Here is a 10793-nt window from a genome sequence, read left to right as displayed (position 1 = left end):
GGTGTCTCACATGGTGGGAGTAGAAGCAAGAGAGAGTAGGGGAGGTGTCACACACTTTAAACAATTAGATTTTGCAGGGAAAGCACCAAGCTACGAGGGATCCACCTCCATGACCCAGACACCTCCCACCAGGCCTGACTTCCAACACTGGGGATTTTATTTCAACATGAGATTGGGGTGGGGGCAAACTGCATCAACCTCTGATGTAAAAATCCAATAATCAAGCAGCAATATTTTAAGTGCAGCACGGAATCTTCCATGTCATTATTTACAAGACCTGAATCTCTTTACATAATAACAAAATTGAATACAGATGACTTAGCCATTAAGTCCATTTAAAAAATCTGTCCTTTTACATGGTGACAGATTTTACTTTTTGTTATCTTTCTCATTTTCTTTATCTTTTGCTCTTCCTTGACTTCCTTTTCTTATGTCTGTGTGTTTTGGCTTTTTATCAATTCCCCTGCAGTACCTGCATGTATGGGTTTTTTTTTTTTCTTAATGTTTCTTGTGCTTTTTCTTTTTCTGCTTTTTCTTCTTCTTTCTGCTATTCTAACTTTCTGCGGAACTGGCCCTACTACTGTGGCCTCAGGTTTGGCTCCCAGAAGGGCTCTGACTTCTGCTTAGACTCTGGCTCCTCCTATGCCTACCTGTCCAACTGGTGCGGTGTCCAGGCTTTCTTTTGCTTTCTCCATTATCTTTCAGGACCTTAGAAGTGTTTCCTGGTTTCCTCATCTTTTGCAGATACATTACTTCCACTGTCACTTTCATTATAATCTGGCTCAAAAGCAGCTTCATCAGTGTCTCCAGTTAAGTCAGGGGACAGTCGAGAGGAGTGACTTAACTGGGGTTTAGGGTTGGTAGCATTCTTCTCAACTTGCCCAGTAATTTGCTCTTTCTCAATCAGTGTGTCTGGTGGATTAAGAGTATCAAGTAACTTATTGCCACTTGACTCTTTGTTGTTCTTTGCTTGTAATATATGTGTCTCATGATCTTTACAAAGACTTCTACCTATAAATTTTGCCTCTTACCTCGAGTGTTTAGTATCATAAGTGGCTTTGTGATCATGAGGTTTTTTGGTCTCCTGAGTGACTACAATTACTTTTTTTGGAATCTCCTCTGCCATTTTTAAGAAACTCTTTCCTCCATCAGCTTAATTTTCTGTTCAGATGCAGAAGCTATAGTTTGTTGTTTTTTTAAATTTTTTAAAATTTTTTCCTGTTTTGTACATACTTTTTATTTGTTGAATAAATGACTATTTGTCAATATGTACATAACCACGTAGAGCGAGCATTAGATTTAGAGAGCAAAATATTTGGGTTCTAATATGCAAAAGCCACTTACCAGCTATGAGGGCTTCAGCAAAGAACTGAATCTGAACTCAGCTTCCTCAACTGTAAAACCAGGTTATTTGGACCTATGTGGTCTACCACATAGGCTTATTGCAGAGTTCAAATGCAGAAACATATGCAGGTGCTATGAATACAGCTTAGAGCAATACAAACATAACAAGTAACAGCAATGGGATTTCAAGCTGAAATTCACACCCTCAGATCGTACTGATGTACTGATGGAGTCAACGAGAAAGCGACACAATAGCTGATTACTAAAGAGAAGGAATATGCCATTTTTCTGAGTGGGAAGAATTCTGCAACAATGAATCACTTCCCAAACTTCACAAAGATGTCAGAGACCCACCGTCAATAACTCTCTCACAGAAGCACAAGGGCCAAATGTCCCGTGTTTATTTACATATGAAATGTGTTCCATACAGTTATGATGGATGGAGTGCATAACACCTGACAGCAGCAAGGCCTCTCAAGGAGCCTAACATCAACGACAGTATATCATCCAAGTGTCTATATATACACACAAGAATTCCTTTTCTTGAAAGAAAAAGTACAAAACATGTTCAGGGATAAATACAAAATATAAAATGCAAAAGAAAACACAAAACAAAACCAAAACATAGACCTCTCTCAGATAACAATAAACGGAAGGGACAGAAGAGTACCTCTGCTGCAGTTTAATAAAGCAGATGTTAAATGTACTTCTTGAAATGGCTGAACTAAACCCGGGTGGCCCAGTGCTTAAGGTAACGGCCAATTGCAATACACAGGCAGCTGCACTGATAAGTCGGTGGTTGAACTTGTGCATCCCAGCTCTAAGTACCAGAATGTTTGGCAGTAGCACCCAGAACAGGAAACACCAACTCTTTTCACAGCAAAGGGTTAAGTCAACTGATTTTTTTCTGTCAAGAGCCAGAGAAATACTTGATATTCTTAGTTGTGTTTCTGTAATGGTTAACAAATTACATGACAAAAACCTGACTACATAAATCTATTGGTCTAACTACATATTTGTAACTTTTATAGTAGTCCAGCCCTTTCATTACTTTCCCTCCTTGTGCTTTTAAAGCCAGCCTTGCAGATCTGTCCAGAAAACCAGTACCATTTTTTTCTTTAGAATAGCCTTCCCCATTCCTCAAAATGGAATTGGGGAAATCAGCATTTCTTATTAGATTCCTGGCTTCAGTTTTTTATCCATGCTGGGAAAGGAGCGACCTGCAGGGCTGCTTTAAACACCCTTTGGCGTGACCTGAAGACAAAGGCACGCCCACAATGGAGTGTTGTCTCAAATGTGAACTCACTCCCTCAGGGCAGGCACACCCAGGAAGTGCTAAGACACTTAAACGTTCCTAGTGTTTTCGAGACCCACAATTACTTACAATTTATGTAGTGAATTCTAAAAATTAAAAACACTAAAAAAGCCATTATTTTAGCAACATACAAAATGGTTTATTTGAATTTAGGAATGGCCCCTGTCACTAAGAACTTTGTTTTAAAGAAACAGTACAAAAAGAAAAATTCTAACCCAAAACAACTCAAATCGTTTTCCACTAAATACTGATACAAACGTGTAACAAAGAGTATAAAAAGTTATTCATTTAAATATATACAAACTATTTTAAACTCAAATACTGTTTTAATACTTATCAAGGACATATGCGACTAGGTGAAGGAAGGTACGTTGAAAGAGAATATATTGCAACAGCCTAGACAGTACTGTTAACTCTATTATACTGCAAACTTTTTGCAACAAAAATGTCTTTTTTATTCCAATGTGGACAGGGATTTTCCTCATGGACCATCTGTGGCTGTTTCTCAGCTGAGCTCATCCTTTTGGGTTTGATGAAGGCCATGCCGTGTGTCCGCATGTGAGTATTTAAGGCAGCTTCAGTTTCAAAAGTTTTTGCGCATACTCTGCACTTTCTGTCTTACATGGCACCATCAGGGGATTCATCCTTGTGGCTGGGTTTGTTCTCCTGTTGGTTATCTTCCCCAGCCCTGTTTTGCTCGGAAACTGGCTGAGGTTCCTTTAACTTGTGTACGATGAAGAGGTGCTGGACAGAGAGACATGAGACGTGTAGCAGAGGCCACACTCCCGGCGCTCGTAGGAAGAACCATCCGATTTGTGCTGAGGGACGTGTTCGTGGAACTGCAGCAGGTTTTTGGTGGTGAAGCCACACACAGCACACTTGTGAACCTTAAAAACACTGATTTTCAGCTTTTTCAGTGGTTGAGTGATTGCTCCTCGGGGAGGCCTGAACTCCAGAACTGGTTCTTCCAACTTCCGCTCGGGACTGGGGACCTTGGTGTCTTCTTTTATTTCTGTTTCCTCCTCATTGGTGGTGTCTGTCATTTCTTTCAGGTCAGGGTCCTTGATGCCGTGCATCAGCTGGACGTGCTTCTCCAGCATCAGTCATTTGGTAAAGGTACGTCTAGCGTCTGGGCAGGGCGAGCAGGCGTACACTTTCCTGATGCCCTTATGCTTGATCCGGTTGTGCCGACACAGGCTGTGGGACGAGCTGAAAGACTTGTCACACTGGCAGCAGGGGTGTTTCTTCATTTGCTTCCCATGCTCCTTCCTCACGTGGGCTATGTACACATCTCTCTGCATGGACAGGCAGTCACACTCCCAACACATCCACCCAGGACTGGCCACTTTCCTGGTTTCCATTGATTTTTTCACAGGAGATGGAGATTTCTTTTCCAATTTATCTTTCCCATTCATGGATTTGGTGTCCTCTTTGTTCTGCTCTGCTGAATTTTGAGTTGCAGGCTTAATGCTCAAAGTCAAGTTATTACCCAAGTTTGGAGGCCCTTCAATACTTTTCCCTGCATAGACTTGATATGGTCCATCATAAGTTGCTTCTCTGCATATAAAAGAGAACATCTGGACACTTGAAAACAGACACCTTCTGGTTTTCAATGTGTTGGTCAAAGTGCCAATACAGCAAGGTTTGCTGGGTGAACACAGTGTTGCACATGAAACACTTTTGTATGATTTTTGGTTCTCCTATCTTGATGCCAGGATGCTGTGTGTAGGCGTAGGAATGTGTGCTTGGGGCAGACTTAAACGCCATTGGACAAATAGGACACCTGCAGAAGACTTCACAGTGAGAACCTTGAATGTGAGACTTCAGAGCAGCCACATCAGAGTACACAACACTGCAATGCACACATCGAAAACCAACTCTCCTCGTGTGGTGCAGACAGTTCTTGGTGACATGGGTCTGGAAGTCCACTGACCTGCAGATGGCCCTGCACTCAGGCAGAGGTAGGGAGATTTGTGCTGATGGATTCTTTGGTATGATGCATAACTGCACTGGTTAGGAAGCAGCATCTGGCAGACAGTGCAAGTCTTTTGTCCACTCATATCTGCAGCCTGCTGGAAATGTGTAGCCAGTGACGTCTCATCCTGGAAGACTTCATTACACTCCAAACCTTTTAGACTATGTCTACACAGTTTGGAGGGGTCTTCATCTAGGGGCATGGCTGGGGCGATGGGAGTGCTTGAAGGAGCCGATATGGCTGTCCCAGTTATTGCAGACTGAATTTTTGTGACAGTGTGTGTGCTGGCTCCCACAGGGCTCTGAAGAATGGAAGTTGAAGTGGAAGTATTGCTTGATGGAGAAACTATCATTTGACCTGCTGGGACTGGCTTTAAAATTAAGTGGGAGAATTGCATTACCATCCTTTTCTCCTTATGCCCACGGGCATGGGAAAGGAGGCTGCATTTGTTGTAAAAAAACGAGGTTCTTTGTACAATGGTTGCACGTTACTTTGATGCGCACGCTCCATCTGTCGCAGTGCTGGGTCAGATTCTTTTCAAGTGCAAAGGAGTCCCCACACTCCAAGCACTTGTATCCACACATTGGTAACATGATCCCTGCATTGGCGGGAGGACTGAGGTTTGGGATGTAAACAGGGACTGGTTTGACACTGCTCAGCATCTTGTTGAAAGCTTCTACCACAGAACTCTGCAAAGACAACACTACCTGGACTCAAGACACCTTTTTGGGGGGTTGCGAGGCTGCTGCATTGATTATCGCCTGCTTTATTTGTTGCTGAGCTTTGGTTAGCACTTGGCGGAGTTCAGAGGTGGCCTGGGCACCCTGAGGCAAAAGGTTAAGGTTGGCAAGGTGCACAGTCTTTGGCACAAGTTTGGCGTTGGCCAGGCTGGATGCTGGCACCATGGCAGTTTGCTGCTGGATGGCGTTGGCGGCTTTAATGATGGTGCTGCTGGCGCTCTGGACAGAGGCAGCAGATATGACTGTGGCTTTCACCGTGGTGGTGTTAGTGAGCTTCACATTAATGACTTGGGATCCTGTTGTCTTCACAGCAGACACTGGGAGGAAAGCAGTAGCCACAGGCTTGATTGTGACCTGTTTGGGGGTGAGCTCTGCAGGGGAACCTGCATTGGTCATGACCGCGGACTGGAGAGGTGCCCTGCGGGGAGGGGAAAGGACGGCAGCTGATGCTAGAGATGACAGAAGGGATGTCACAGAGGCCATCACGGACGCCGTTTGCTCGGAAGATTTCTTCCCAGAGTCAAGATCCATTTCTGGCAATACCCTAATCACTGTTCTCTTGATTTCCCCAGAAGACGTCTTAATGGTTTCTATGAGGACTTGGGGGATTGCTGGTGTGGACTCTGTGGGAGAGGACAGGGATCCCTTGCTGCTGTTCTCACTTGAGATGCTTCTGGGACTATCCATTTGCTTTAGGGATGGGTTTTTGGTCCCGTGGATGAGATTCTGGGATTCAGGAGACTTGTCGGCAGCTCTCGGACTGTTGTTTACTTCTTTTGGTAACAGGGAGGATTCTCTCGAATTGGCCTCTGGTTCTTTGCAGGAGTCTGAAGCCGCCTTTTTAGTGCTGAGAATCCTGATGGCAGCGATGCAGGATGAGAGACTGCAGGACGACTTTGTTCTTGATGGTGCAATGCCGGGGAGGCCAGTGTCATTCTTCTAGGAGCTCGGCTTCCCATCCAGGACTCTGTTTTCCAGCACCTTGTCAGAGTTTTCCTACAATGTGTCCTCTGCTTTTCTGACTTTAAAAGGTTCATAAATACTCAGGTTTATAGAATTGGCTTCTGCTTCTCTCTTAACAACTTTGTTTTTCTCCATATTGCCTGACGTAGAGAGTCCAGTTTTGCTGGAGTTTTCTCGTCTGAGTGCCTTCAGCTTATTGTAGTCCTGCTGGGGAGCCGATCCCGTCAACACGTTTGACCTGAAGCTTGATCGCACGTCTTCCTTGTCAGGGGGGTCATCCACCTGGATCTTCTCATTGTTATCAAACTCTTCAGCACTGGAGATCGGACTAAACTGGCTGAATGTCGAGTCTTTCAGAGTCACCTCAGAGGCAGGCATGTCTCCTTTCAAGGACTTCGCTCCATCTTTACTGTAACTGTCAAGGGAGGACACTGTGAGAAACCCATTATGTCGGCCATCGCCGGTGGGGTTGTGACTGTCTTTCTGTCTGCCGTCAGAGGAGCCGATGTTCCGAACATTCTTGACCATAATGCTGACACCCACGTCGGAAGATGATGGTGCGTGGGAGTCATCCTCTCCGTGAGCATTCTGCTTCATGTGGCTTTCGTGGTCATCGTGTCCAGACTCAATAGCTGCTTTAGGATCAACCGTATCTGGGATGTCAAATGCTGCCAGGAGGTCATCAAAGTCTGGGGTCTTCGTATCCCCCATGGTCATGAATTTGAGCAGATGTTCTTGCGAACCTTGATGTTTTGGAAAGACTTTAGACCAATGTCCAGTTACTGTCACACGGCTGCATTCTCAGCAAATAGGAAAGGGTTAAAAACAACCCCAGTCAACAGGCCTTTTGGCCTTCATAGTAGTCAGAAGCATCCCCAACACCCTTTAGTAGCTTCTAAAAGAAAAAGCACAAAACAGGACATACCCACATCCTGGGGTTGGCCTTCGTGGAGGTCAAGTCCGAGCGTCTGGGTGGCAGCCCAGGTGACCTTTGCTCAGCGCTGTGTGGCTGGCGGCTGCTGCTGCTGTCGTCGGAGTGGTGGCGGCATTTCCATGTTATGGGCGTGTCATCTGGGTTCCCGCTGCCGGGGTCTGTGTGTGCGTGTGTGGTGGAGCGGTCTGGCTGCCCCTGCTAGCACTGGGCCTTGCGGAGCAACCAGCCCGGGCGGGCCCCGCACCTCCCTGGGCACCGCGTTCTAGGCCACGCAGCGGCGGCAGCGGCAGGCCTGCTAGGCTGGGGCCTACCACTGGGGGTGTGGGCCCAGGTGGTGGCCTGTTGTTTTTAATAGATATCCCTTATTAGGTTGAAAAATCTTAGTTTTCTAATACTTTAATGAGAGTTTTTGTTGTTGTTTTGTGATAGGGTTTCCCTCTGTCACCCAGCTGGAGTGCAGTAGTGCTCACTGCAACCTCCATCTCCTGCTTTCAAGTGATCCTCCTGTTACCGTGGGTCCTTGCTCCCAGAGCTCCCAAGATGGTGGTGGGCCACTTCCAAGATGGTGGCAGGCCTTGCGTTCTCTGACCTGGGGTTCTTGGCCTCACTGATTCCAAGGAATGGAATCTTGGGCCATGCGGAGAGTGTTATAGCTCTATCAGAAGCCATGGGTCGTGGAAGAGAATCGTGCAACCCAGTGACTAGTGTTCAGCTCCATTAGGAGGAACCCAGGCACTTAGCCATGCAGGAACAATGGCAAGCCTTTAGCCAGATTGGGAGTGGCGATGGGCACCTTGCTGGATCAGGAGCACAGCGGACACCCTGCTGGAACCAGAGGGATGGAAGTCACTGGAGAGGTGGGGGGAGCGGTCTGCGACTGTGGCCAACAGCAGGGGTGGACCCGAGCAAAAGCTCAGCTCGAGCCATAACAAACACGGACCAGAAGAGTGCAGTTGCAAGATATAGTAGAGTGAAAACAGAGCTCTCATACAAAGTGAGGGGACCCAAAGAGGGTAGCCATTGCTTGCTCCAGTGCCTGGGTTTATATCCCGACCATTGTCCCTCCCACTGTGCTCTCAGGCAACAGATGATTGGCTATTTCTTTACCTCCTGTTTTTGCCTAATTAGCATTTTAGTGAGCTGTCTTTACTATCTGATTGGTCGGGTGTGAGCTAAGTTGCAAGCCCTGTGTTTAAAGGTGGAAACGGTCACCTTCCCAGCTAGGCTTAGGGATTCTTAGTCGGCCTAGGAAATCCAGCTAGTCCTGTCTCTCACTCCCACTTCAGCCTCCCAAGTAGCTGGGACTACAGGCATGTGCCACCACATCCAGCTAATTTTTTTATTTTTTATAGAGATGGGGTTTCACTATGTTACCTAGGTTGGTCTTAAATTTCTGGGCTCAAGTGATCCTCCCACCTTGGCCTCCCAAAGTGCTGGGATTACAGGTGTGAGCCACCACACCTGATGAGAGTTTTTTTTTGTTTTCTTTTTTGTTTTTTTTAAATGTCATAAACACCTGTTTCTGTTAACTTTTTTCACATCTCTCAAGATTATGATTTTTCTCTTTTATCCTATTGATGTTACGAATTACACTAATTTTTCAAATATTAGACCAACTCTGCATTCTGGAATAAACGCCTCTCCCCCCGCCCCCCGCCAAGTCACATGTATTATCCTTTTTCTGTATTACTATATTTGATTTGCTAATATTTTGTTAAGGATTTATATTAATAAGAAATACTGTTAGCCTGTAGTTTTCTTATAATGACTTTGTTTTTCTTATCAGGATAATACTGGCATCATAAAATGATATGGCAAATATTCTCTCCATCTCTTGTTCTGAAAGTGTTAGTGTGATATTGGTGTTATTTTCTCCTTAAATATTTTATAAACTTCACCAGTGAAGTGATCTGTGTCGGTATATTCTTTGTGAAAAAACATTTTAAAACTGTGATGATTTCTTTCATAGATATAGTATAACTTAGATTATCTCTTCTGTCATTTTTGTAATTTGCTTCTTTGAAAAAAGGGGTAATTTCATTATATCCATAAATGTATTTGCATATATTTGTTTACATTATTTCTTTTTTTATTTTAATGTTCATAGGACTTGTAGTTATGTCTCCTTTTAAACTTCTGATATTGGTAATTTTTGTTTTTTCTTGAGCAGTCTAGAGGTTTATCGATTGTATTATACTTTTAAAAGATAAGCTTTTGCTTTAATTGGGTTATCTCTACTGTTATCCATTTTCTATTTCATTATTCTTATTCTCACCTTGATTTTATTCTTTTCTTCTGTTTATTTTCAGCTTAATCTATCCTTTCTAATCCTAATGAGGAAGCTTACTGATTGCTTTTAGACCTTCCTTCTAAGCACCACTTCACCTGTTCTACAAATGCCTTTTTGTTCCCCTTTTGCAATCCTAATTGTTCTATTTGTCCCTGGAGGACACTGGGAGTTTCAAGTGTCCTGCAACTGAAGCTACTTCCATTAGACTCTTCATCAGGTTTTAAAAAGTGTTTGTGACCAGAAAATTTTTCAGACTATTTGACACTAATTAAGTATAGATTTTTAGGTTCAATTTCTTACATAATCTATCAATTGTACACTTCTACGTAATAAGGCCTAGAGCAGTTGACTGAACACTGTGGGGGAAGAAGATGTGTGCTTCATCTTTTTAATTCTTTCTCTCCCACTTCAGGAGAATCGTTGCTGCATAAGGCCTCTCAGGTCAGTGCCATTTCCCTCCTATTTTTCTTTATGTGAAATAGCATAAATTCTGGCCATGCCCAAGTTTGTTGGTGAGCAGAAAGTTAAACTCTCCCTTCAGACTCAGTAAGTTTGTTAGAAAAACTGGTATCTGGGCCAGGCGCGGTGGCTCCCGCCTGTAATCCCAGCACTTTGGAAAGCCGAGGCGGGCGGATCATGAGGTCAGGAGATGGAGACCATCCTGGTTAACGCGGTGAAACCCCGTCTCTACTGAAAATGCAAAAAATTAGCCGGGCGTGGTGGCGGGCGCCTGTAGACCCAGCTCCTCCCAAGGCTGAGGCAGGAGAATGGCGTGAACCCGGGAGGCGGAGCTTGCAGTGAACCGAGATGGCGCCACTGCACTCCAGCCTGGGTGACAGAGCGAGACTCCGTCTCAAAAAAAAAAAAAGAAAAACTGGTATCTGGATTTTGTTCTTGTCTAGCGTAGATTAAGAAGTAGAAATATGTTGAAATGAGGATAAAGAGCATTTTAAATGATGACAGAGATCCAATATGATGAAATAGGAGTAAATTCTTTTTTGTTTCATTTTCCTCCAATTTCATTTTAAAACAGGTGATTTTTTAAAAGAAGATGGTTTTGTTCTGTTATGCCCAGACCGTTTATTCCCCAGAGAAGACCACCAGAGTCCGGAGTCAAAGCCAAGCGGCAAGGATCTTTATTACAGGTTCGAACCTGGAACTTCCTCACTAGTCATGAGACGAGTGGGAAAGTTCCTTAACTGGGCTCCAGGCAGCATTTTTATAGTCAGGGG

The 10793-nt window shown here is 44.4% G+C and overlaps 2 pseudogenes; both read right to left on the bottom strand.

Annotated features, from left to right (window-relative positions):
* Positions 1-352: 352 nt before the first annotated feature.
* LOC105502974 lies at positions 353-2157 on the bottom strand (annotated as a pseudogene).
* An 898-nt stretch (positions 2158-3055) lies between these two features.
* LOC105502964 lies at positions 3056-7258 on the bottom strand (annotated as a pseudogene).
* Positions 7259-10793: the final 3535 nt, after the last annotated feature.

This window comes from Colobus angolensis, unplaced genomic scaffold (genome assembly GCF_000951035.1).
Source record: "Colobus angolensis palliatus isolate OR3802 unplaced genomic scaffold, Cang.pa_1.0 Scaffold12, whole genome shotgun sequence".
Classification (NCBI taxonomy): domain Eukaryota; kingdom Metazoa; phylum Chordata; class Mammalia; order Primates; family Cercopithecidae; genus Colobus; species Colobus angolensis.
This window is presented reverse-complemented; position numbering and strand designations above follow the sequence as displayed.